This window comes from Dipteris shenzhenensis, chromosome 8 (assembly GCF_047967505.1).
Source record: "Dipteris shenzhenensis isolate YYH24624 ecotype China chromosome 8, Dip_SZ_1.0, whole genome shotgun sequence".
NCBI lineage: Eukaryota > Viridiplantae > Streptophyta > Polypodiopsida > Gleicheniales > Dipteridaceae > Dipteris > Dipteris shenzhenensis.
Genome location: NC_141603.1, coordinates 57,328,442 through 57,350,017, shown reverse-complemented (window position 1 = coordinate 57,350,017; position 21,576 = coordinate 57,328,442).

The window sequence follows — 21,576 nt, the reverse complement described above, 5'->3', positions numbered from 1 at the left end:
GTAGGCATTCCCTTCTAATCCCTTGCTATATATGAGTAACCTTTGCCATGCAAATTGGTCCACCTTGTTCATCAAACATCAGATGCCCAAACTACAATAAACATACCCTTCTCAATCTCATCAAATGGTACAAACTCTTGTAAGGGTTTATCCCCCTTCCTACCACAATATTTCTGACGTAAAAGGCATTGCTCAGCTTCTTCCTCATCTATTTTTGTATTTGTATCCAATGTGGATCTTGGCGCCATATCTTCTTCGGGCAAAAAAGATTCAAAGTATTAAATTCTCATTAAATTTTCTTGTTTTTGTAAAGATTTGACAAGTGCATCAACTCGCTTGATTATCTCCCCAGTCTTTATTGCCTGCTCATGATATTTTTGTGTCATACCTTGAAGATGTTGCCACTTGGTTACTATCGTGTTCATGCAAGCAATCAGTCCATACATCACAAAAGAGTCAAAATACATGCACTAATACTCCACAAAAATGTGTTTTTAGTACACATTTACCCTCCAACGGTGGTGGTGTATGTCTATACCTTGGTAATTTTGTTGTATTCTGATCGATGCCATCAACGGTAATGCACATGGACTTTTTGACATGCACAATATCTTCCTCTCTCCAAGAGGCATATAGCAATCTAGCATCTTGCACATGAGTTAAACGGATTGTTCACTGTCTTATATATTTTCCTCGCTTGTGCTTACATTTACTATGTTCAATGGCATTTTACAATTCATCACATGTCTTGCATTTTGACACCCTTTGCTTTGATGGTGTCTTGACATGGAAAAATTGTGCACACAAAATTTTATACAAGGTTGCCCTTGAATCATGCTCTCTTCTCTATCTTGTAAATTTTTATTGACTATTTCTAGCATAGCCTTCTTTGTCATTCCCAAAGGAAGATGAAATTGGCATTCCACACTTCCATCCAACATTGTTTGTGGAAGATGAGGCTGTGGTAATGCATGATCATCAAGGATTTTCTATAATGTTGCAATTGCCATTTCTAGTGCTTCTTTTTCCTTTACGCTTGTAGGCTTTTCCATGAATTTTATGAACCACTTTGTCTTTTACCTCTATCCAGATGATCCAATATGTACCATGCAATCTAGATAACCATTGATATCCTCGATTACATATAGATGTCCCATTAACCATGGGTTTCAATTTGGGTTTATAGTGTCTTGTCCTCGAGTCCTTATCACCTTGATGAAGAAAATAAGAAAACTCTTGAAGAAGATAGTTATGTCTATTAGTCCCTGTCTTACTCCAAAAGCTAATGCGCATGGCTTCACAATAATCTTTTGCAATTTTCTTATGCAAAGTTTCTTGCAACAAATGTGCATAAGAGTCCTTTCTATATTCTCCTCAAATAACATTACTTGTCTCTTGGGTTCTAGAATTGGTGCCATGATTCGTCGCCTCTTGACACACATACTTTCTTTTTGTGAATACTGTCTTGTGTTTCTGAGTTGTAGGTCCATTATTTGGCATTCAAGAATCTATTTCTCTTGAATCTTCATCTCTAAAATCAAATGCAGAGTGCCCTTGGGAATTATTTGTTGTCACTTTATAATATCTTGGAATTGGCAATCTCGTAGACAACTTGTTCATTAAATTCAACATGTTGCCAATGCCTCTTGAAATTTGTGGTTGAACTGTTTCTCCTTCACAATTAGATGTTCTGCCATCCATATGATCCATGGTAGTAAGTACATTAGGACCATCACAAGTCTTAGATGCTTTGCTATCGCTATCCTCCATTCCAACGACAACATCATGACCATGATCATTAATATCAACAATTCCAGTGAGCATGTTTGAGTTGCTTGCAATACAAGACAAGTCTTCTACACCTGTGTGTGAAGATAGTGGGAGAGAAGGAAGGAGTCTCACTTGCATCTTTCTCACATACACAATGGGGGAATACACACAAAGATGGAGGCTGAAAACAATTTTCTCTTCTTAGTTGTGAAAGCCAAAAGAACTCTAGTACAAAGAAATAGAAGAACCCTATATGTGGGTCTCAAACCAAACTCAGCTAACTAAGGTGGCATACTAACTGAGCCACGAACTAGAGTACATAAGGATAGCTGTCATCCAACTATTATTCATAGGTGGTGTACCAATCGCATCTGCAGCTAACAAGTCGGTGACATAAATGCACAACGGTCACCCTAGCATATCACGAGTGGAGCTCAATATCTCAACACTTCCCATCGAGCTCAATCCCAATTCTTGCACACCAAGCAGGTCTCTGAACTTGCGCAGCTTCTCTGCGCCCAATGCCTTCATGAATATGTTAGCTACCTGATCCTCTGTTCTGACATAAACTAGATCAATCAGACTTAGTAAAACCTTCTCCCGCACATAGTGATAATGCACCTCAATGTGCTTTGTTCTAGCATGATAGACTAGGTTATTTACCAAGTGTATACTACTCACATTGTCACAATAAATGACAACTGGCCCATCTGTAGACTGATGCATATCATAGAGTAGCTTATGCAACCAAGCTACCTCACATGCAGCCATTGCTGCACCCCTGCACTCAGCCTCTGTGCTCGACAAGGAAACTATAGTCTGTTTCTTGCTACTCCAAGTGACTGCAGCACTCCCAAAAGAGAACACATATCCACTGGTATATCATCTATCAGAAATACTACCAACCCAATCAGCATCAGTGTATCCATGCAACTGTATTTGAACCCTAGTCTCTTAAAATAGTCCATACTGCAATGTGGACTTCACATACTTGAGCACGCGTCTAGCTGCATCCAAATGTGGTTTCCTTGGAGCCTGCATAAATTGACTTACCAATCCAACATCATAGCTCAAATCTGGCCTGGTAATAGTCATATAAATCAAACTTCCTACTATGCGTTTATAATAGTAGGGTCTTCCAGAAGCTCACCTACATCTACGCTCAGCTTCACATTTTGCTCCAAAGGAACTGAAATAGGCTTATAGCCTGTCATCCCATATTTGGACAACATGTCCAATCCACTGCCTCTATAAGAGCTGTATCCCACTTGGTGATCTAATCACCTCAATGCCCAAGAAATAACGCAGCTCTCCCAAATCCTTCATCTCAAACTTCTGCTTCAACAACATTTTCACATGAAGGATATCTTCATCACTATCAACTGTGATGATCAAATCATCAACATAAATAACAAGCATCATAATACCTTTCTCTGTTTTTCTCACATAAAGTGAAATCTGCCTTGGAAATCTGAAAGCCAATAGTGACAAGATACTGACCTATCTTGTCAGACCATGCTCTAGGTGCTTGCTTCAAGCCATACAAGGCTTTCTTCAACCTGCAAACAGCATGAACATAGCCCGGTGGCTGCTCCATAAAGACCTGTTCTTGCGAATCACCATGCAAGAAGGCATTCTTTACATCCTTCTGATTTAAAGACCATCCGTTTGATGTAGCCATAGCAATGACTGCTCTTACGGTTGCCATCCTTGCAATTGGACTAAATGTTTCTTCATAATCAATGCCATATGTCTGTGCATACCCCTCGACAACTAATCTTGCCTTGTATCTATTCACAGAACCATTTGCATTGTGCTTGACCTTATAAACCCACTTACAGCCGATTGCATTCTTGTCTTTAGGCAAAGGCACCAATTCCCATGTAGCATTTGCTTCCAAGGCATCCATTTCTTCATCCATGGCTTTCTCCCATTTTTCTTTTCCCATGGCTTGCTCAAAAGAAGTGGGTTCTGGTTCATGTATCACTTTGACCATATAGGCATAGTGAATGGCTATAAATCCATCATATTTCAGCCTATCCATAGGATATCTAGCTCTGTAGACCTGCACAAAATAGGCTCACTTCTAGGTGCTCTCAAGACATCCCTGGTCTTCCTTACTCCAAGTGTAACAACAAAAGGAATACCCAACTCATCATCAATACTCTATTCTGAGCCACTGGATTCACCATCCACATAAGAGTGACGTGCATTCACATCAAACATGGGCTGATCTACCTTCTCTTTTCCTTTTCATGATACCTGTGTACCACTATCTGCATTGCTTTGAGGAGATTCTCTTGATCTCAATCTGCCTATCCATGGCAAAGTATGTGAACCACTGCTAGAGGACACTGTAGGTCCACTAATATTTTGTGATTGCTGCTATGAATTCTGTGCAGCATTACCATTTTGTGCATCTACATCAATCATCACATTTACTAGTTTATACCAGCTGCTCATCTCATCAAAAACAACATCTCTGCTCACTGTAAACTTATGAGTAGAAGGGTTATAGCATCTTTACCCTTTCTGCTATAGAGAATAACCAATAAATATGCACTTCTCAGCTTTTGGATCCAACTTGGACCTCAACTCATCTGGCACATGAACATAGGCAATGCAACCAAAAATTTTCAAATGAGAAATATCTGGTTTCCTACCAGTATACATCTCCTCTGGCGTCATGCCATGTATTGCTGTAGTGGGAGTCCTATTCATTATGTAAACTGTTGTAGCAACTGCTTCAGCCCAATAATAATCTTGTAAGTCTTTTTCATTTAGCATGGACCGAGATACCTCTCCAATATGCCTGTTTTTCCTTTCAGCAAGTCCATTTTGTTGTGGGGTATGACTGCATGAATATTGCTGCTTTATGGCATGCTCCTGTAGGAACCTTGCAAATTCATTTGAGAGGTACTCTCCCTCTCCATCTGACCTTAGGCATTTTATTTGCAGGCTTGTTTCTTTTTCAACCATAGCTTTAAAAGCTTTGAAATGCCCAAACACTTCACTTTTCTTTTTCATAAAATACACCCAAACTTTTCTACTGTAGTCATCAATAAAAGTGACAAAATAATGACAACCTCCAATAGATGCAGCTTTAGTAGTCCACACATCAGAGTGGATTAATTCCAATGGCTTCTTACTCTCTTCAACATGCCTAGGAAATGGTTTGCTTGCTTGTTTTCCAAATTGACAGGCTTCACATACCTTATGCATTTCTGCAACCTTAAATTTAGGCAATCCTACAATAATATTTTGGGCCTGCATTGATTTAAGTCGATGTACATTAACATGACCAATGCATTTATGCCAGATATCAATATCTACAACTACACCGGTCCCATGTGCAAACATTGCTGCACTCAATTCAGGCATGTCTGCATCCAACGTAAACATCCTTCCCTTCTTCTTTCCTTTTGCTATTAAGCGACCATTATTTTTCATATCCTCAACAAAGCATCCATGAGGATTAAATCTGAGCTGCAAGCCCTGCTCAACCATTTGACCAACAGAAACTAGGTTCTTGGTGATGTTCGGGACATGAAATACATCAGACAGGTATTTCTTTTTCCATCCTGCATAGACAAAGGAATTTTACCAATTTGCACAATAGGATGTGCAGTATCATCACCAGTCTCCACAAATCCTGGTCTTTCCATTTTCCTTGCATCCTACATCCATTCTGCATGACCTGTCATGTGGTTTGATGCACCTGAGTCAACATACCACACATCATTGCCTTCTTATGCACTTGTCACAGAATTGGTCATGTGCTGCACCATAAACAGATGCTCATTTCTGTCATCACCCTGCTGCAATTTTCCATTCATGATGTCATTCTGCTTTTTGTAGCAGTCTTTAGCCATATGACCCATTTTACCACAATATTAGCATTCAACATTGCTGTTTGCATTTTGACCTCTCTGCCATCCACCACGGCCTCTTTGGCTCCCCTTGCCTCTAGAGTTACCACGTCCTCCTCCATATGACTCGTTTTCTTGAGTTTGTTGCATATTCTGATTTCTACCGCGGCCTCCAAATCGGCCTCCTCTACCTCTGCCTCTACCTCTTCCAGCATTTGAGTAGAAGACAGTTTCTTTTGAAGTTCCTCCTGAAGAAGATGCACCACCATTTCTCTGCTCTTCAGAAATAAGAAGAGCAAAAAACTCCTCAAAATCAGGAAATTTTCACGGACGGCAATGGATGTCCGGAACTGTGCATAATCCTTTCCTAGACCATTCAAGGTCACAGAAACTAAATCATCATCTTCCACTGGTGACCCAATGGAAGCAAGTGCATTTGCAATTTTCTTCACCTTCATGTGGTAGTCATTGATGCTCATATTTTCTCTCAGCACATTGTGCAACTCCTGCTTGAGCTGCATTTTCTTGGCTTGCGTATTTGTGATGTACATTTTTGCCAAAGTATCCCATGCCTCCTTTGGCGTACTTGCATCCTAAATATGCACAATCATAGAATCTGAAATACTAATAGACAGCCAGTACATAACTTTTCTGGCTCTCTCATGCCATCCTTTAAATGCCTGCATTTCTTGTTGATTGGGAACATTAGGAAGAATTGGTTCTTCTTCATTTCCTGTAATGAACTCCCAATAGCCTTTTCCCATAAGGAAATGCATCATTCTAAACTTCCATGCTTGGAAGTTGTTCTTGTCAAGCTTTTCAGTGACAATCTGTGAAAGAGAATCAGACGCCATTACAGAACACTGCAAAAAATTCTGTCACTGCAAAAAACACAGCTTCTGCCTCACACAGGAAAATTTGCAAAACTGACGAAAGTGGTATTTGACCGCACAGTCACTTCCTAGTGACGATTTTCCATGAACAGGCAATAAGGATGATTCTGTAACTCCCAATATCTCTGTGCACAGGCATACGATGCAATTTCTGTGGTAACTTTTCACCAACTTGCAGAGCAGTGGTCGCACAGCAAAAACAGGTCCTTTTTCTGAGTGCCTGCGAAGAACTTCTGCCTTCAAAATGGGCCCCAAATATACTACCCTCTCGCCACACCACGAAGGGCGTCTCAATCTAAGACAGTGCACTCTTGCACTTTTGACTATGCTACCTGTAGAGATTTGCTCCCAAACTCGAAAAAGGAAAGCAACATTGGTCCTCTTACCAGGACACTGTGAACTTCGTTTGCTTTCTTGAGCTCCTTACCATGCTAAATCAGACTGTGAGCATGTTTGAGTCGCTTGCAATACAAGACAAGTCTTCTATACCAGTGAGCATGTTCGAGTCACTTGCAACACAAGATATGTCCTCTATATCAATGAGCATATTGGAGTCACTTGCAACCTCTCTTGCATCAACATCACTTATTATAATGTCCTCAATATGTGAAATCATGCCACTATGGTAGTCTTTAGAGCTACCATGATTTCTTAATTTCGAGCGTGTTTGTGCAATTCTTTTCTTCTCATAATACTTTCCTATATCTTCCACCACATTGAAGGAAACTTTCTTAATAGGTAAATTTTATTTCAAAGCCAACCCCCATTTGACAATGTTATGAAACTGAAGATGAGATGTAATATTAAGGACCTCTAGGATGTGACATATTATCCATTGCATTTTGAATGATCTCTTCATTAGTCAGCTTAATTACCTCCACCATACAAAGAAGATTCTAAGCATAGACCTTAAATATGCCAAGTGCTAAAACTTCTCCTGAGCAAGACAACATCTCAACTTTTTCCCCCTCAATAAAAGCTCTCAAGTTTTTTTGATATCTTGAAAGTATATCTTAGGAATGATTTCATCTCGGTCTCAAAGACTCTATATGCTTGCATATGAAAAAAGTCACATTGTAAGATATCACCCAATGTTTCAAAGTCTCCATGTGGATATTTTTAATGCACCGTAGAACTTCGCATGTTGGTGATTATCATTACCCATCTTCTCTCACCACAACGTTGAAAATGACACACATTCTTAGGATCAAGACTATGTATTTGTCCAAAGCCTACGCCTTCATTCTTCTCGTATAACACCACCTCTAAACTCTCTGTTACGGTAAATACCTATAACAATTTCAAAAAAAAAGCATTAGCAACTGTAAAAAAGCCCAACTGATCTCACACTTGAAATCAACATACAAAATATATTGATTTGTACCCCAACCTAAACCTTGAATCCTAAATCCTAAACCCTAAAGCCTAACCCTAAGCCCTAAACCCTAAACACTAATACTTATTTTCAATTTAAGGTAATAGGAGTGGTTGCACTCTAAGGGTATCATGCTCGAATTCCCTGGACCCCCCCCAACCTGTTGCACATGCAACAGGTTGGGGAATAGGTTGGGGTTCCAACCAACCTGTTGCACATCCAACAGGTTGGGGGGGGGTCCACAGAATCCAGGCATGACACCCTTAGCGTGCAACCACCCCTATTACCTTAAATTGAAAATAATTATTAGTGTTTTTTAAACATTGATTATCAATTTGCTTAAGACCTAGAGGCCACAACTTCATAAGTAGTAAGATAATCAAAAGGGAAAAGTTGGTTAGTTTGCTTCTAGGTCAACGTATGCTTGGGTGTAGCCAATCGCAAAACTATTTTCGGGACCATTTTGGGGCCGTGACGCAAAGTGCTCCTGGGTGAGTATTTGAATTTTGCGTAGACCTGCGCACTCGTCGAAAATTTTCTAGATGTCATGAAGGCACGCTGGCATAATAATGAGATGCAATCTATTTGTTTTGAACACCACATAGCTCGACACATGGCATCTCTGCACTGCTTTGCATAGCACAGTCTCTGGCCTACACTGCTTGATCAATTATCATCACGCAGCCTTTTGCTACAGCTTTGCCACCTGTCACTGGGCACCGCACCCATGCAATTCATTAAAATTGAAGGTTGGCTTGGAGAGACCACCGCACTAGTTCTTGGCATAATAATTAGATGTAATCTATCATTCTAAACACCGTCACACTGCAGTCTCTGGCTTGACCACCTATCATCATGCAACCTTTTGCTCCATCTTTGCCCATAGCCCATGCAAATCATAGGTTGGTTTGGAGAGACCACTGTGCTATTTTTTGCATAATAATGAGACACAATCTATCATTTTGAGCATCGCAGTCTCTGGCTTGCTGACGACCTGTCATCACCCAGAATTCAAGGTTGTGTTTGAGATGCCACCGTGTTAGTTCTTGGAGTTATAGCTCCGTTCCCTATTTTTACATATTATAGGAGGAGGTCTATGATGACCAGCATGCTGGCAAATAGAAGGAGATCTATGAAAGCCCCCGTGCTAGTTCTTTGAGTTATATATTTGTGTACCAAGGAAAATGAATTCCGTTGTGCAACCAAGCAGAATGCAATTAACAATATGGCCCTTGAGGGGTCCCCTTTAGAGGCAAGGGCCATATTGACATGCCATTTTTATCCAATGGCATCCTCGATATTGTATAATGCACGTCGATATGGGCCTTGCCCCTAGAGGGGACCCTTCAAGGGCCATATCATCAATTACATTGTCAGAGAGTTTAATTGTATTTTTCTCGATGTATCCCCATGCAACCACAAATGGTGGGGTTGTTGGAGTTATTTTAGCGCTATTTTGGTCATAAACCAAGGAAATTATAGTCCTTCTTTCTTCGTATTTTAGTCCTTGTTGCAATAAATATAAATGAGGTCAAAAGTACAATTTATCGAGTGAAAATTGAGCAAAAGAGATTACAATGTACATCTATGTCCAATAATAGGTTATATAAAAATTATCAACTTATAACGAGCAAAAATTGAACAGAGGATCTTACATTTATAAAAACTCGGCAATTGCTAAGAGCCTTAAAGGCCAAAAGATTACAGGTAGCAGCCATAACCATTCAATATATAAAGTTAACAACAGTGCATACTGAGAGCCTCAAATTGAACAAAAAGAGATTACATAATTGCCTAAGAGACCAAAACATTACATCCAGTGAGCCAAAAGATCGTTGAGAGCCTTAGAGGCCAAAAGATTACTTCATGCCAATGCTAAGAGCCTCGTCCAAGCAAGAGGGAATCTATAGAACTCAGTTTTCCACCAGTCTAGCTTATTGTATTTAAAAAATTTAGGGAGCCAAACGAGGATATGATAGAGAGGCCGAAGATCATGCACATTGCCAGGACTCCGATTACGGCCCCCCCAACAAGTTGAGAGTACTCTACTTTGAAAATACTGAGGCCTTCGTTGAGATCTAGGGGGAACCCATATAGCACAGCCATAAAGAGGCCCTCTGTGAGCATGTCATCTACGGTGATGACATGCAAATGTGTGGGGAATCAACTGAGGGAACTAAGGTTCTCCACTAGTGCTAGCATTTCTACTCCAAATGAGTACAACACATGAGAAGGAATATAACATTGGGATCACAGAGCATCGAGGGGGGGTGGTAGTAGGGAGCAGATGAGTGATGAGAGTTGGAGGAGGGAGCATGGTGCAAAGTAGAGCAGGGGCAGAAAAGAGCTAGAGGAGGGGTGTGGAGCAAAGTAGCAGAGCATGTGGAGAAAAGTAGCAGAGCATGGGCAAATCAGAGCAACATAGTAAAATGCCAAATGCCATGGACCTTATATATATTATAAAGTTCGAGCCACCATGGTGACTGGAGCTCGGGGTTCCATCCATATTAGTTGCAAGCTATCACAGTGGAATCTTAGGCGCCACCCTAGACGGCGGGCTGGTAATCATGAAGGGAACACTGTAGACCAGGAAGCACTATTAAATGCTAGAAGAGAACTCAAGAGAGAAGAGCAACTGAGATTGAATGACTCCAAAATTTTATTTCAGAGATTGGTGGGCTAGGAAAATGAATAGGCCAGAAACCTTTAAACTCACTAGAAGAAAGAGGGCCAATGAGGAAATCCCCCTTTTGAAAAAAGTAAACAAAACCTCGCTAGTAATATTGATGAGAACATTGAGATAATTGCCCAACATTTCCAAATGTTACTTTCTTCCTATGTGGTTCTTGATGAGGAAGTTTTGAGAGCCAAAACTCTGTGTTAGGAGGTCAGAGAGAAGACCATACAAGGATTAGACTTTGTCTTTCTTAAGAGACCTCTTACATCAAAGGAAATAAAAGAATCTATTTTTGTTATGTCTGATGGCAAGACTACAAGGGAAGATGGTCTCCTAGTGGAGTTTAACAAGGCCTCTTAGGAGGTGATTGATCCTTATCTACTTCAGGTATGGCAAGAAAGCATAAGAGATGGACAGCTACTAGGACATGTTAACAGTGGGATCATAAAGCTATTGCACTCGGAATTCAAAGAAAAATGGATGCATGGATACTATAGGAGTAGGAAGGGTTTATCAAAGGCAAAGATGTGATGGAAATAGTCATGAATATATGGGAGGGATGTGAATATGCTAAGGGAACCAAACATGACATATGCTTTCTCAAAGTAGATTTTTGATAAAGCATATGAGAGATTGGACTAGGAATTTCTCATTCAATCTCATGAAGACAAGGGACTTGGTCCACTTTTTGTCTCATATGTAAAGCTCCTCCTCACTAATGCTTCATCTAAAGTGTGTGTTAATGGTGATATGATTCAGTTCTTCCCTCTGAAAAGGTCAATCAAAAAAGGTTGTCCCCTAGCCCCACTTATTTTTGCCATAGCTATTGATGCCATTGGATGGCTGTTAAGAAATCAGGTCAAGGAGGGTAAACTAAGGGGTATAGAACTAAAGTCTGGCCAATTAATTTGCTAGCAATTTGTTGCTGACACTACCCTTACCCCCTGCAACTCTTCTCAAGACATTGAAATGACTATGAGATGCCTAGATGTTTTTTTCCAAGCCTCTGGCTCTAGGATAAAGCATTCTAAGATAGGCTACATTACTCTGGAGATTTTGAAAGAGTTAGGTTGTAATAGAATGAACAAAGGCATAGTTTGTAGACTGGTAGGCATACCTATGGGTTTCAACATCACCATGAAGAAAAGATGGAGACTAGTTCTTGGACAAGTTTCAAAAAAATATTGACAAGTGGAGGGGATATCAAGCCAAATCTTGTACTGTAGAAGAATGGTGCTTAACCACTGTATATATCATGTCTCTATTCTTGGCTCCTTCCAAAGTAGGATTGGATAAATTTATCAAAGCTTGTAGGTCTTTCCTTGGAGGGGTAATCCTAGGATATCCAAAGTAAGATGTGACTATTACATCACTCCCAAATAAGGAGGCTTAGGAGTTGTGAATATTGCCATGGCAGCTAGGAAGCTTTTTGCAACATGGATATTAAAAGCCATGATAAATTTTAGAAGAGAATTCTTGCTCAATAATTAGTGTCAGAACTTGGTACTTAGTAGGATAAGTCTTTGATAAGGAAGCACAGTAGAGGGGAGGTAGCCACTTGGTTCTGTCGAGAGAATTCACATGGGTTGGTAGTACCTATCTGCTCCCTATAGCTAGCCCATCTTCTAACATAAAGAGATTTTTAGAACATTGAACAGCAGATGGAAACTTAGGACATTAGAGAAACTTGGAAGGCAAGGTTTAGAACCATTTGGATTAAGAGTGTGCCTCAGAAAATGGCCACCTTGGCTTAGCTTGTTCTTCATAAAGGAGTTTGAGGATTGACAATGGGGATGGCAAGTGTAGAAGCTTCTCAGGTTCTATTGAAGATGTTTTCCATTTATTTATTGTTTTTCTACATGCCATAAAGGTTTGGAAATTTATTTAGATGGTCACAAGAGAGCCGTTGAACTGGAAACTTATCTTACTTGATGACTCTTCCATAACCAAACAACATAATTGAACTCAAGAAAGCTGTTGAACTGGAAATCTATACTTCTTGATGACTCTTCCAGAACCAAACTTGATAATTAGACTCAAGCTATAAAACATTCATTGTTGTGGCCTATATGGGTCTCTAGGAACAATTTTTAGTTTAATGATATTGTTACTAATACCAATGGTCTCTTTATGCCTTGGTGGGACAGGAAAGGGAAAGACTGGATGAGTTGATAGCCAGGTATAATCAAGAGCATGACAAGTTGAATGATGATTTGTATGAGCACATCAAAAGATACTATTTGGACTCTCACTCCTAGATGTTCAAGAATTTTGGTACTTCAGCTAATTGTCTCATTGCTATGGAAGACAAGTCCTAGAAGTGGGCTGCTCTCTCTTTAGATAAAGGACCGTTTTCAAGTACTTGATAGATTTTTTATGCCTACCTTCTGGATGTACCCAGGTTACAAGCTATTTCTGATGTTCTCCTAAAATGAGGAGCCGTTTTTTGATGTACAAAGTAATTACTTAATAAAAGATCATATACTTTTTTCTTTAAAAAAAAAAAAGTTGAACACTAGTAATGTTGGTACTGACATTTTCAAAGAATATTAGTTGTTATAAATGGGTTTCTAGGTCAAACATAATTGAATTTATATTGCATTGGAAGAACAAGATGAAATACAAAGTGCATATTGATATAGCAATCAAATAATAATTTTAGTGCATATTGGCATAGCAAGCAAGTAAGAAAGTGCACATGGTATAATAAGCAAAGAACAATTTTAGTGCACATCACCTACAGGCATCTACCTAAATACTAGACTACATGCTCACTCCAAGGAGTTCAAGAAAGTATAGTGCACATACCATTTCTACATTTTGGACAATAGGAAACACAAAATTTTGGACAATATTGAATTTATATTGCATTGGAAGAACAAGATGAAATACAAAGTGCATATTGATATAGCAATCAAATAATAATTTTAGTGCATATTGGCATAGCAAGCAACTAAGAAAGTGCCCATGGTATAATAAGCAAATAACAATTTTAATGCACATCACCTATAGGCATCTTCCTGAATATTTGATCGATACTAGACTACATGCTCACTCCAAGGAGTTCAAGAAAGTATAGTGCACATACCATTTCTACATTTTGGACAATAGGAAACACAACATCTTGTTTGTCCAATATGCTTTTTCTTTTTCACTAGTATTGGTTAATCAAAGATGATCTACATAAACCAAGTTGTTGTGAATAGATAGTGCTTCCTCTCAATTTTTTCTTCGAACCACTCTTACAAGGCCTGCCCTACTAAATCTTAAACCTGCAACACAGAATAACAAAAACATGAGCACCTAAACGACTTTATCACTCTACTATTCCATCAATCGAATCTTACTCTCGAAACTCATGTGTGCCACATGCCATTGCTCCATCAAAATCTCCTTTTTGCTCTCCATCACCTTTGGCCTCCTCACCCATCGCAGAGCCGCGCATCCTTGCCATCCTTTTCCCTTTCATTCCGCCCAACATCGGCTTCACGGAACAAAACTCTCCAGACAACCGAGTATATCGACCTCCTCCAGCCCATCGTACTCCACTATCATCGCATGGAGAGGCGATGAGGCAAATAAATGGGCCACAATGGAACAAGCTTGACAACACATTGCCCTACCAGAACGCACATGCAAATATATGGAGAGGGAGCCGCATGCATGTGACGTGTGGCAACATGCATGGTGACATCTGCATGTCCAAGTGTCACATGCATGTGGCCCGGCACCCACCACTCTCACACTCCTTACCCCCGCTGCCCCCCACGGCTAATCAACTAATGCGATTTTTTTCAAACAGGGTCCCATCCAACCGAGGTGTAAAGGTTGCTGGACGTCCCGTGTATAATTCAGAGCCAACCCACAAACATTCACAGAAAAGCGCCCCTTCCCTTCAACATCGTGAGCTTGTGGAATGGAGGCACTGCGCACTTTCCTGGTGCAGAAGCTGTAGTAACCTACAACGTGGTGAGCACACTTTGTGGAAACCTGTCTTGTGATAGTAATCCAGGATTGTTTGATTCTAGGCTTGTGTGGTGCAAATGTGTTTCTGCAGAGAAATTGCTGAATTTGGGCAAAGATCCTGCACTCGAGAGGACGTTAGATCAATGGATTGGGGTGTTTGTGAGTCTGCTTGTCCTGCGAGGATGTTGTGTTTCTTGGCTTTGCATTTGTGTGTGCGGATGTGCTTCTTTTGAAAATTTGCGTGACTCTTGTGATGTTTTTTTCCGTGGCGCCTAAAGATTACTCAGATCGGAGCTCGTTTCGTATGCTCAATCGGTCTGAGTTCACCAAAAGGCGCAAATTCATGCAATCTTGTGAGTCGCCATCCGTCTGTCTGTGGGTCATGGCGTATAACTGTTTGCTACATAGCTGTTGTTTTTCCAAGAGATGAGGTCGGCCTTGTTGGATACCTCCAGCTATTATTTTACGAGACACTTTTCCTGCGTGCGTCGAGCCGTTTAGGAATTTGGAGAGAACATTTCTGTTTCCTACTTTTCATTGATTCACGTTTGCGGATCCTGCTACTCTTCATTGATTTAGCTATGAGAGTGGCACAATACGAGGAGCCATTATCAGTTCAGGATTTGGGCGTCGCGAGGTGTGGTTTGTGTGACCACACATACTGAATCATTCACAAGTTAGCCCAATATTGTAGTCTACATCTTCATTATGTGGTGATCTCCTCAAGAGTCGAAGGTTGCACATCACGTTTGTTTCTGAGTGATCAGAGGGCTCTGTGCTTATGCATTTTGTCAATGCTCAACCTAGGAGATCGGGATTTCTATGGCTGATCTCCAGAAGTTGAGATAGATTGGTTTATTGGTGGTTAATCAACGCTAGGAAGTGCACTCTAGCGTCTTAGACATGTGAGTGTGAAGCGTTGTACATCTTCAATGTCTTGCCACTCTTTAGGAAAGCCATCATAGTTGCTTAAGTAGCATATGGGTACGTTCTCTCCCTTTGATATGTTCACATGATATGTGGAGAGTATCTCTCCCCTTTCCATTTGCGGAAAAGTTCAATCCTCCTTGACCTCATCTATAGGAAATATACTTGGTTAAGTAGCATCCAAATGCACTCTCGTGAATGGGCTAGTCCATTTGATACATTCCGATGACATATGGAGAGTATCTGCTACCTTTCCATTTGCTAAAAGTTAAATCCATCCTTTACCTCATCTATAGATAGGCTACCGACTTCCTCATGTGAGAAATCCATTTGTATTTGTTTGGGCATATTTGGGTTTTTTGCATACGAGACCTCATCATTGTATAATGTTAGCACATAGTTGAACATGCCTTCCTTTGAGAAATTGTAATTGTATAAGAGACCTCATCATTTTATAATGTCAGCACATAGTTGAACATGCCTTCCTTTGAGAAATTGTCAACAACCTCCTCTTTTTTTCCTCTGACTTGCTTCCAAGCTTTCTGTGAGCATGTCTTCTTTGAAAAAATGCCAACAACCTTCTCTTTTTCCCGTTTGAATAGCATCCATGCTTTCTTTGGGTTTTTTGCATAAAAGACCTCATCATCTTTCTCCTCTTGCACATCTTTGCATCTACGCTTCTTCCTTAAAAGGGTGTTGTATCTCCTTTTGGCTGTAATTTTTTCCTCCTTTCCCTCTAGCATGTCTCAAAGTCATCAATGAGCATTTTCGCATTCAGTGTCAACCAATCATTACAAGAAGGGAACTTTGATAGATGGTTCTTTCCTATTTTGTTAGTTCCAAATACAAGGGTTATAATTCCCCTTCTACTTTCATGGGTCTTTTGCCATTCTCCATGTTAATACCCATTTTTAGTGTTAGTTTTCAAGGGAGTTTGCACACTATTTGACTTTATCTTTATGTATCTTGAAGGCCCAATCTCTCCTTGCTTGGTTTTTAGTGTCCTTAACCATAGCACTTGCTAGTATAATTTGCACATATATTGGTCTATGTCATGATTCAGTGAGATCTGCAAACACCAAGGATGTAACTACTTTAGCATGTTGCTAACTAACTTGTTACTAGCTTAGTGCACCAAGGATGTAACTACTTCAGCATGTTGCTAACTGACTTTTTACTATCTCAATGCACCAAGGATGGTCTGTGATATGAATCTGTTAGATCTACAAACACCAAGGATGTTACCACTTCAGAATGTTGCTCACTGACTTGTTACTATCTCAGTGCCTAGAAAACCTTGTGCCCCCGTTAAGATTAACAACCTTGCACTTTCTAGCTTCTCATAGAGCCTTTTTGTGAAGGAACTAATTGTTTTGCCAATAGAGCTACACAAAAGCCTAGATGGTGGTGCAAGATCCTCCTGAAATGGTAAAATGCAAACTGGTTTGAGCTACATATTTTTTATTTTAGCATTTTAAATCTCCTATGATCAACACCACTGCTTGCTTCTATATAGGCCCTTGTGTGCGATGTAGCAATTAGAAATATAGATATCCCTTGTATTATTTGTAACTTTTATCCAAATGTAGTGTTTGAAGGGGTCATCTCTACATACACTTATTCTATTCCCCAATTTCTTATGATACAGACTTGACCCTCAAAGTCTTGTACCTGGTAGTCATAGAAAGTGGGTAACAAAGTCATAGCATATGTTTTAGCAAGAGAGATAATTTCAGCATTTTCATATACGCCACTAAGACCAACTCCTTTCCTCACGTTTTCATGGATAACCCCTATAATTCCTCCATGTGTCCCTTGTAATTCCAAGAAAGCATTTTCAATCGTGCTATCCTCAACCTTACCACCATGACGATGGGCTTCGTAAGCACTCCGTCCTCCTTTTTGCTACAATGGAGTGTGATCCTTTATCACAACTTACATATACTTTACTTATAAATTCAAAAGAAAATGTACAAAAATGTGCTATATGCTATCGATATTGTGAAACTAAAAAATATGTCTCGATGAACTTTCTCCAAGATTTTATATTAATATATATGTATACCTTCAATAAAAGCATCCATGCCAATGAGCATAGGAACCATTGCATTTGATGCACAATGCCTATTTCTAGATATAGAGAGTCCATTTAAGGAAGGCAAGTGTGTTGTGAATAAAACTTTAGTGGTAGCTCTTGCACGGTTATACAAGAACTTTTTGAATTGTGTGACCCTCAATCATCGGGCCCTTCTCTACTTGGTCAATAAACCATGTATGACAAGGTGCATCACATGATAGATGCTCATCCTCTCAAATTTTGATTTCACCACCGTCACTATAAGGAAAGGATGTACACATTTCATGGCTGACCACATGCCTCGCATTCCCAACAAAGAACCGGCCCACAGAAGCGGAAGATGATCTTCTGAATGCCTTGCTATTCCTTATCAATCTAGTCTCGGAATGGGCTCACGGACACTTCTTAGTCAATGGATTCCTTTAGGATAAGGCCCTTAATAAAGATCGGGCTAAGAAACTTATTAAGGACACAACCCCAGATCAATTGATTGATGGCTAGCTCTATCACATGGGCTCGTGAAATCATGGGAAAAGAATCTGAAAGGAAGATTGGCCGCACATGTATTTTAGGGGCCAACAAAGTCTTGTCGGCCATGTCTTTAGTAACTCCTCTCTACCTAGGGTCTTAGCCTTGGAGCAGCTACCACTGTGAACGTGGAAGTACCTCGGAGTCTAATTGAGCTTGCATCTCGTTCCATGTGCTAGTCTGCATCGATGCCCGAGTCTATTGAGTCATCTGACATCGAGTCTCGACCCATCTCTATTCTCTCTATTCAGCTAATGCCCTTCAGGCCCTATAACTCCTCTGCCTCACGAGTGGCTGCCGAAAGCAGAGGACAGCAGTCGAGAGACCTTGAGAGTCGCTCTCTCACTCTGCCCATGCACTCGTGACAGTCCACAGCATCGAAGAACAGACTCCGTGTCGCCGCTTTTGGGAGAAGCAGTCTCTGCAAGCCACCGCCGCCATCATCACTGAAGTCCTACAACAGATAGCCTTCATGGATGCACGGGGAACTCTGCCATCACGGGCTCCAAAACACCTCGCGACTCGCATGCACTGTGCACTATGTTTTAGACTCTAGAATTTGTGCTACCGTGCAGCCAGTCATCGTGATTCAATGCACCAAAACTCCTACACTAAATTCACTAAATCTTCGTGACTCTGAGGACAGCAATCAACATCGCGATTGAGCAAGATATAAGGCTCAAAGGCCTCATTGTTATTTTATTTATTTATTTAAAAAAAAGAGAAGTTTTAAAAAAAAACCCTCCTAAGGGAATCAAAGGATCACAAAAGAACCTTAAAGGGGATCTCTCAAAAGGCAACATTTTAGTAACATGCAACACCCAAAGTGCGAGGCCACTCCATCAACCAGCACAGGCATATAAAGAAAAAGAGAGAGCAAAGTAAAATCTGAGGACACTTGAATCAAGAAGGCGATTGGAACCATGAATCACTTAGCAATTAATTGGAGATCAGTCGAGTGCAAAGATGACTACGAGCGACATCATTGGTCACATATCTCCCACTCTAGTCCTTTCTACCTCCGATCAAAGAGCGAGATGAGTGATTTATTTTGCTTTATTTTTCATACTTAGTATCTTCTGCCATCCATTTCTTACCATACACTCGAATCACACTTTTTCATACACTTAGTATCCTTATTTTTCTCTGCTCTGCTTTATTTATATTTATCGCATTATCATGGCGCCTCAGCCACAACCACCCATGCTTCAAGAGTAGTTAGACGTACTTTAGGCACAGTTGGCCGATGAGCGTGAGCATAGGGAGAGATTGGAAAAGAAAATTAATGGTAAGAAAAGGAAGGGGCATTCATCTGATGATGAGTCATCCGGATGAGTCATCCGACGATGATTCAGATGATGACCCTATAATCAAGACAGTCAAAGCCACACTGAGAGCACAAAATTCGAGGAAGGAGAGTAAGATAAGTAGAAAATCTTTCTCATTTCAAAATTTAGATGGAAAGAAAGAAGCACACACTGTCTTGCAGTCAGCTAGATGATTATTTTTCAGGGGAGAAATTCTCTGAAAAAGATAAGATTAAATGTGCTGTAAATCATTTAGTAGAGAGTGCTGCACTTTGGTGGAACAGCACTAAGCACAGTAAAAGGTGACCAAAATCTTGGAAGTCCTTTCAAAAGCTCATCAAGAGAGATTTCCTTCCCTCACATTTCAAAGCAAAAGCTAGACAAGAGTGGGATACTTTCAGGCAGTTTGATAAAGAAACGATCTCCACATATACCGATAGATTTTGGCAAACATTGATCCAATTATAGTCCTTAGAGAAAGTTAATGAGCGAGATCAACGCAGGAAGTATGTGGTAGGTCTAAAATCTAAGTTGAGAGCCGAGATTAACATGTTTCATCCTCGCTCACTGAACTCTGCGATTTCTCTTGCAATGAATTGTGAGAGAAAGGATGGGATCCCAAAGGAAGGGAAGGATTGGAACGACATGTACTCTTCCACAAGAAAAAGAGATTCGATAAAAAGCCCTTCTTTAAATCTAAAAATGGGTTTATTCCACAGAAGACAGATTCTTCTTCGAAGCCGAACGGTGGAAATTTTCCAAAGAAAGAAATAAGGTGTTTTAAGTGCAACAAGGTGGGACACATGGCCACTGAGTGTCCCAAAAGAAAGAAGACCCCGATGGCAAAAGTGCACATGATTGACAATGAAGCAGCCAAGCAAGAGGGAGGTAAGTATAATTGTCATGCTCTTTTAAAGATGAAAGGTTTCATTAATGGTGGCAAAGAGGTTGTTATTCTGCATGACGATGGTAGTACACAAGATTTCATTTCAAAAAGAGCCTTACCAAAGCTAAACCTAGAGTCTTTCCCATCTAACTATAAGGTCAAAGCTGCTTTTACCAAAACAAAATACAATTGCACTAGAGAAGTCAAGAATCTTGAAATCTTAATCAAACCCTACAAGGATACAGGAGACTTTCTAGTGGCACCCCTACAAGGAATGGAACTATCCTCTGTTGTACCTTGCCCTTAACAAACCTACTCCTTGGCAAAGTGCCCTCGACACAACTCCCAAACTAATTGAATAAATTACACCTTTCTTGGCCCTACACATCTACATAAAAGCCCTCACACCCTAATGTACAAACAAGAGCTGACTATGTTTAACACCCCCCCTTAGATCCTAGATGTTGAACTAAACCCCGTAGCCACACCATCTCATTTGCAGCTCCACAAGCAGCCTAGTTCTTGATGACAAGACTCGCTACTTCTCACCATCCAAGAGGTTAGTAACTGCACTACCAAAGCTCTTGGAACTTATTTCGGGAATGTATTATGTGCCTAGAAGCATCACTGCCCACAACACCCAGTCTTGAGACTCACCAACAATGTGACCTCCTACCGAAGAAAATGGAACTCCTGTGACCATGATCTCCACGTGTACAAACATTGGGGTTGTCATGGTTGCTGTGCTGATGAGCCGGTATCCTTCTCGTGGCTCCATAGAGGGAACTTTCTTTTATAGTGACCCTTCTCATAACAGTGATTACATCATGTTGGGATATCTCAAGGTGTATGCCTCAGGCACACCTTATGTTTCTATGTGTGAGTGCTAGAGGCACAGTTAGGTGCCCACAAGCACAGTTAGGTGGTGGAAAAGCCACATAGGATGATTGAGTGAATCTAGGAGCAGATTGAGGAGATGATTGTGGAGCTTTGAGGTCATCAGTGATGTCAGTGACCTTGTATGAGGTGCCTACTTAAGGACCTCTTTCTTCTTCATTCTATAAGCAAGTATTCTGAGTTTGTGTCCACTCTACTCTTTCTTTTCAGTATTACAACATGGTATCAGAGCCCTTTGATCCCCCTTGAGCCCATTTTTGCCACATCATCATCTTCTTCTTCATCTTCTTCTTCTCCATTTTCCTCTTTCTTCCCAAAATCTTTGAGAGCTTGGTTCTCCATCTACAAACAGCCATTGCCCAAACCCTCTGAGCTGGAAACTCCTCTAGTATGGGCGAACTTCC